Genomic DNA, 7556 nt, shown 5'->3' with positions numbered 1-7556 from the left:
TTTTTGCAAACAATAAACTCATGGTGTAAGGTGTGTTAAAAGGGCTGGACTCCACTTGATCACAAATGAAATTTAACCCATCTTAAAATGAAAAGTGACTTGAAACTTGATTTTCTTAATTTTTTCTTTTTTCCCCTTTCTGTATGTTTAGAAATGCTGAAGTGATACCCATTGACAATATGGACACTTTTTCAAGTTGAGAAATTGATCAAAACCAATATTTTCCTGCAAAGGTTTCATTTTCAACCAAGCAGGCCTCTTCTGATTAAAGAAGTTGCATAAAAATTCTTAATCATCTCTGCACAGGAACACTGCTGTAGCTGTTGGGTGATTCATTTCTGGTTTAGAGACAACCTTCATAATAACCTATAGATGCTGTTTTAGGAATCCTTATATGAGTACTTTTGTCTGCACAAGCCACGTGGCCCCAGGGCAGTGCCCTCCCAGCTGTAGAGAGGCACCAAACCAAGGACACGTGTGAGCCACTTTTGAGGATCAAGGGCAGAGATGGCCCGTTTGCCACCCTGTGCTGAAACAATGAGCCCTGCAGCAGGTTCCCTGCAGCAGCTCCCTATGTGGGTGGAAGGGTGGGAGACTCAAGGCCTTCACTGGGCAGTGCTGAGCCTTCCTGGGGTGCAGGGAGCCAGCAGGAGGGGTGGGAAGCCCAGGGCTCTCCTGTCGTGGAAGCTGACTGTTAGGTGGGATCTTTACAAGGGCACACCGGGAGCAGGTAGGAGAATGAGTGCCAGCTGTTGGAGTCAGGGAAGGGGTAGAGCAGAAAGGAATAGCCAGGCACGGGGATGGGAAGAACAGGAAGGATTTGGAAGACAGGACAGAAAGGGAGTAGAGATATGAAACGGTGGGGTGAGTGTCTGTATCTGTGGCTGTACACCCAGTTGTGAATTTTTAGCAGAAGTTTTTCAGGAGCACTAGGTATAGAAAACACTTTATGGGGTATTATCTGTGAAATACTGAATTCAATATTTTTGAAAGCCTGCAGCTCTTGGAAATTGTACTTTGCTACCTCTTAGAACTGTAGGAGCGGATACTCTTTGGCTAACCTGCAGGGAACTTCCTTCCTCCCTTTGTAAAGGAAATAAGGATGTGAAGATATGTATCTATGCTGTTGTGTCCCTCCCCACCCCCTCCCACCCCCTGCTTCTTGGCACTGGTGACTTTATCAGCTTTGCTTCAGGCATCATCTCTTATCTTCAAGGCCATCAGATAGAGATGAACTAGGAAAAAAGAAATCCAACTTTTGACTCAAACTCTAGATATATAAATGATGTAACCCAGAACTCAGCATTACTCCTACACAGATCTTTACAGAAGATCATCAGTCAAGTACCAAAACTGGAGGTCAATGTTTTGTCTTTGAATCATCAGATTAAAAAAAAGAAGTTTTTCAGTGAAGCTTAAACAACAGCACTATCTTCCAGTTACATATTGACAGAGAGCCTTCAAGGCAGCTAGATACATGTTTGTAGCTATGCTTCTATATTTTTACTGAGGTTTTTTATGCTGTGACAAATTTTGAACTGTAGAGAGAAGGAGACAGCACGAAGTGTGAACTGTGCTTGACAGTTTAATTAATAAACCAGCTAGCTGGTCTTGAATATTTTTTCAGCATGAAAATGACCCCTTCTACTGCCTTTACATGTCATTCTTTGTGGGATAGTATCATAAGGCCTTTCAGGTAAGTTACAGAATTATTGCCAAGCCAAATTACACATATTTGGCACCTTAGAACTACAGCATTGTGGACCAAATCTTGTCCCACATCAGCACTTGCAGCGGGAGGGGAGATGCAGAGAGGCCCTGCAGCTGAAGAGTTGTGGGTCCTGCTATAGCCTGGCCACAGAGTTATGGACAAATCTCCTCACTCAGCCCAAAGAGCCTTCTGTCACCAGGCACCCGCAAGAGCAGAGAGGCGGCCGCTCAGGCAGAGGGAGCTCTCTCAGTCCTGTCCAGCTCTCGGCTGCTCTCAGCCAGCAGCACACGGGGCTCCGATGCACACACCGCACAATCCCCGGTAAGCGGCCTCACTGACCCCGCTGTGTAACTCAGCCAGCACAGCAACAGCCCTGCTGCTTTTCTGCAAAAAAAGAGACCCATCCTGGTCCCATAGCAAGGCTCCAGTTCAGCTCAAGGAGATAAAACTCACCCTAACAAGGAAATAAAAAGTTGTTCAAAATTATCTCTTCTTTCTGAGAGCAGCCTCTGATTATACAGTAAGTGAGCATAAAAATGGCATTTGCATTCTTAGGAAACAATGCCTGTGCACCGTTTGAAATGTTTCAGATTCGTTCTTTGGAAACAATTCGTGTGATTTATTCTGTTTTCCTTCAAGCGCGATTCTGTTTTTCTTCAGGGCTGCTTGGGGTGTGTGGTTTGACACTCAGCTTGTCAGTTTAGTATTGTGAGATTGTGAGTTTTTTGAAGAGGGCACATCTGTGGTTATAGAAGAATAACAAGAAGCATCAGATGTTCAGTGAACAAAAGAGCAGAGCTTGGGAGGATCTTAGAAATGAATAGTTAGCAGAGATGACATGTTTTGACCCAGAGCTGTAGAGGGCTAATGTAAAATCACTTGTTTTCCAAGATTTCAAGTGCTCTCTGGAAAAGTTATCTTAATAAGGAAGAAACACTTTAACTACATTTCTAGTTGTGAAATTTTAGAACAAGCCAAGGACCTTAAGCAGCAAAAACATCTACTTTTTTTTTTGTTTGTTTTGTTTTTGTTTTGTTTTTGTTTTGTTTTGTTTTTAATTTTTTTTTTTTTATTTAGTGAGACCCCACAGTTCAGAAAAAAAAGAATGTATTCAGAAAAGCTTCAAAGTCAATCAGAGCTTTAAGCAGTAAAACTACTGCCCTTTTGAGAACAGAAGGAAGTGTTGGGACTGCAGCTTCATCCCCCATATTATTCCTTAAGACTGCTTGGGAATAGTTAAGGCTGATGGACATACAATGAATCTTTGTGCAAGAAGTCAAGTCAGACTGCAGGGGGGTGTAGGTTTAGGCAGGTTTCTTTGTAAAAGTGAACTGGATCTAAAACTTTCTCAAAAATCAACAGCCTATGGGGTTTGCAACAGCGTATGCCTTTGTTAAAGTGCAATTACTATTCTAGCTTAACCACCTGCATTGTTATCAAAAGACTGTAATATTTTCAAACATTTTTTAATCTTGGTCTCCTCTACTGATATGAAATCACCCTCCCTCTTCTGTCCATGCAGGTAAAGATACTATACCAGTACTGGTCTCAGTGAAGTATTTCTCATGTATCACATGCTTTGAGACCATGTCTTCAATTTGAAACACCCAGGCTTTTATGCACAAGAAGTGCAAAAAGGTTAGTAGTCACCTTCAGGAATTTTGTACTAAAGGGATATTTTAACATTTCAATTGCCAAAATAACGTACCTGTAATTTGAACTACAGTTCAAATTCAGCCTTGCTGAATCAGTACTAGCCAAAGATTTGTAACCATTTATTCTATTTATTAAATTAACAAATCAGAAGTGTCTTGCAAAAGGTTTTCTCCTGACTCTGGATAGCACTTGCAATACTGAGATGTTTACGGAAAATCCTGCTCAGTGGCAAATCCTGATTAGGAAACGTTATCATTTTTTTTTTGCATAATAGGTGAGATAGACGTGCCTAACATATGGTTGCTATAAAATACCTTAGATGAGTCAGATCTTAGCTGACAGCTGTAAGCAGGGTTGTTCTGGCTTCTTAGATAATACTACCAATTATGATCCTTTTTGTTACTTAACTACTGTACTGTTAAATTATATTAACCTGATTTGTAGACACTCCTGTTTGAGTAGAACAAAAAAGCAAGATTTATGATGTAAATCCTGAGCTAAATGTTTGCAGCTTATTAAAGCGGAATCCAAAGTCCTCCAAAGTCTCTGTAGTGATGACTAATTCTAACCAAATTGTAGGACTCCCAGGAAGCTGCTGCTGTCCCTCTAAGTGTTCAGTGCAGTTACATACACCACGAACTTTAAGAGGTGCCAGAGATGGCATTGATCTGGCTTGCAGTGGTGCAGGATGTACCAGAGCCCCACTTGCTCTGCGCTCTGATCTTTGCAAGCAGCTCCCACGGGTAATCACAGCGTGCAAAAACCTACTGAAGACTTGCCTTTAAAGTAAAGGCTACCAAACCATCCTGGGGACTGCCTTCCAAGATGGGACTCCACAGAGTGGCAACAGGAGACTGCCTTGGGATCACCCGTGGGTCAGCCCTTGTCTCGGGGTAACTGCAGCATAGCACAGTAAAGCCAACAAACAGGTGGACATCTGCAGTGTACGGGGGCCACACTTACTGCACTGTTCTGATTAATTAGCCTTCCTAAGTCTAGGACTTTAGTCTACACATTCAATTCTGGTAGCAAAGTCAATTTTTTTTAGAACTCCAGCTTGCACCTTGCTCTACTCTACAGTTGCAAGCAACTAAGGGGGAATGACTAACATTTAATCACACATGTCCTTACATTGCCTCAGTGGCTGATCTGCTTTCACTTGCTTTTTGAAACCAGAGTGCTCAAATGAGAGCTACTTGAAGACACAGGTTTCCAGTTCCTCCCTGCCCCCACCTCACCAAATCCTGTTTAGCACCACAAATGCCACAGTTCATGTTCTGCAGCACCTTTCAGGCATCTCACAAAGCACTGCACGCTGTGCAGAGAAGTGGTTCTAAGATGAGGAGTCACAAAAAGAAAGCTCTCAAGAGAAAAAGTCTTCAGCAATATTACTTTCTGCCTTTGCTAATGGAAGGCACACCCACTTCCTCTGACTCTAATCAGAGCACGACTGGCTGTCAGGTGGTAGAGATATGCAGTTGAGAAACAAGAGGTCTTTATAGGTAGGTGCCTAGCCCTGCCTTGTATACCATCTGCTGCTAATGGAAACTTAAGATTTGCCAAAGAGAGGCTGATTCTGTTTTCAATATTTAATGCTCACTGGAAATGACAGTTCAGCATTACCTGCTGCCCCAGTCAGAGCAATCTAAACCCCACCCACAGCACTGTGTGTTCGTACGTAACTGCAAAAATAAATAGTAAGTATGGAAAGCTTAGAGGCAAATTGCAGAGCTAGAGTGTAACCTCCTGGATGTAATTTCAACACGTGGGCATTATTTTTTCCCCTAAAGACTGTCTCTCACTTTAATTCTTTTGGTTTTAACTCTTACATGTTAAGAAAAAATTCCATTAGAAATAGCAGCCATCAAAGTGAACAATGGGATCAGATTGCTTAGAAACTTAGGGTCTAAGCTCCATAAACTGTTACAAATTATTCCAGGGAGAGCCAGTCTACTATGGTCAACATTCTGAGCTGACTTTTCCGCTTTCATTCCCCCACCAGGGATTAAGGAATAGAGGCATTATCACCACCCACTTCATACACTGCATTAAGGTAAGATTTGGAGATCCTAAATTTAAGAGCATTGGTTCTTTCCAAACTAAATTAAGACAGGCAGGTACCTAAGGTTGGACGCCTAAATTTAGAAGGTGTGAATAGCACCTTCCCCTTCTCTCTTCCTTTTTCTTCTTTCTGATGTGTCTTTTTTTTCTCCAGCAGTTAAAAGGTCAGTTCAGACTTCACATTCAGCTGAGCTGCTCATTCCCTCTTGCATTTTGTAGAGTCCAGGTTCTCTCAAATTCAGGGGTGAGAGGTAGTACATGGAACATCAAGATTCACAGAACTGTTATTTACCCCTAAAACCACAACAGATGTCTCACTTTTAAGCTACTCACTGAGACTACAGAGTGAAAATACGGGTGACTTTTCTATGTGTAGTGTGGACAAAGCCTCAGATGTATCTCATACATCTACCATGCTCCTTGTCACTCTCTGCATCACTCTTTAAAAGACAGGGTCGATGTAACTTTCCAGTCCTGGCACATTTTTTTTGATAGTCTTCAATGAAATAAATCAAGCTCTCTTCTGCTTGTCTTAATGTAGAATTTTGTATTACCATATATAAGCATAACATTTGCCAACTTTAGATGGAGCGTAATCTCTGATAATTTACAGGTTACCTTATGGCTTTCCTACTTTCTTGAAATGGTGACTATAAAATGGACCATCTGAATCCTCTACTCTCCAAAACACAATAAAAATCAGCAAGCATGGTCAATGGGCACAAAGAATCAAACAACAGCAGTGAAGCGTTCTGCACTAGGAAATTCAGTATAACAGAGGGCAGTGCTTACACTGACAGTATTTACAAGACTGTGAACTGAACTTTGGTGTGGGAATAGACACAAATGCCTTTTTGCCAGCCTCTTTGGCCAGCATAAAGACTGCTTTGAATAGTATTGAAAAAATGTGACTTTATATGTGGTTGTTCTCTTCCTGAGATTACTTCATTACAGCTACAGAAAACCTGGTAAGGAATCCATACCTGTGCTAGGCAGGGATTGTGTCACACATTCCTCCTTTGATGTGGAGAAGCTGCAACAGCATGAAGTAGGCTCTGCTTCAAGCTTTAAACCAAACTGTTCTTCTATTCTTTACTTAATCCATTATATATGTCAGGAAAAAAAAAAATCACTGTAGAGGTCTGGTTTTCCCCTATTAAAAGAAACACCACACTATATCTGCCCTGCTTATGCCCCATCTACCCTAAGGCCCAGATCCATAATGTCCCTACAGAAGTTTGTCTCAGCAGCTCACGAGTCAGTCACAAAAATGTAGCGTGTATGAGACAAGCAGAAACCACCACTGACCTGAGTGTCAACTGCCCTCATCCGCTCAGCTGAGAAGGAAAGACAGTAAGCACAGCAACAAGGCCACAAGGCAACAATCTCCTGCAAACAGAAGCAGGATGAGAAGTGGGGGAACAACACCAAAACGGACTGAGTTAAGAAAGAGTGACATCTGTTGAAAGACAGATAGTTGAGACAGAAATTAGCTTTAAGCTCAAAAATGATGCCTGGATTTGAACATTTCTATGCAGCTAAGCTGCTACTAAACATGCTCATAAGAAAACTACATAAATGAGCTTGATTTTTGGTACTTGAGTTGTCATCTTTACATACCAGTTAAAGCTGACAGTATGAAAGATCCTTTTCAGATGAGTCTACAGCCTTTCTCCCTAGTAATGGGCATATATGCATACTGTCTCCATTTATTTATATGTGTGTTACCCATGTCTAAGGAAGATAAAATCATTAAAGGTAAGTGAACAATATTCCTTCAGGGCATTTCCAGCATACTACAGAAGTCTTTTTCTGGCCTCGTGGAAGGAGAAAGGTTTTTCTGTTCTGTTAGGGCAAGGAAAAGAATGGGGGAGCTCACTACACAGGAGCTGAAGGAGAGAGACAAAAATTCTGAAAGCTTATTTTTTCGAGCTGCTGAGGGAGACAGTAAAAGCAGCTACACTGAACTCTGATAAAGAGGTCTTTGAGCATGCAACCTATTCATTCTTATTACAAGATCATACATTTCCTACACAGTAGGTCTGGTGACCAAGCCTAAAAATAACTAAAAAAAAAAAAAAAAAAAAAAAAAAAAAAAAAAAAAAAAAAAAAAAAAAAAAAAAAAAAT

The 7556-nt window shown here is 41.3% G+C and overlaps 1 long non-coding RNA gene across 1 annotated transcript in view; it reads left to right on the top strand.

Moving 5' to 3' along the window:
* Positions 1 to 201: 201 nt before the first annotated feature.
* LOC114060861 overlaps positions 202 to 7556 on the top strand; it is a 12860-nt gene continuing 5505 nt past the window's right edge. Inside the window, exons 1-2 of the long non-coding RNA XR_003571990.1 lie at positions 202 to 327; positions 5370 to 5420. This is a non-coding gene — a long non-coding RNA (uncharacterized LOC114060861). The remainder of the gene's footprint in view (positions 328 to 5369; positions 5421 to 7556) is intronic.

This window comes from Empidonax traillii, unplaced genomic scaffold (genome assembly GCF_003031625.1).
Source record: "Empidonax traillii isolate 1590-97213 ecotype Southwest subspecies unplaced genomic scaffold, ASM303162v1 scaffold295:size639837, whole genome shotgun sequence".
NCBI classification, from domain to species: Eukaryota; Metazoa; Chordata; class Aves; order Passeriformes; family Tyrannidae; genus Empidonax; species Empidonax traillii.
Note: the sequence above shows the minus strand (reverse complement) of the source record. Positions and strands in the feature narration are given on the sequence as shown.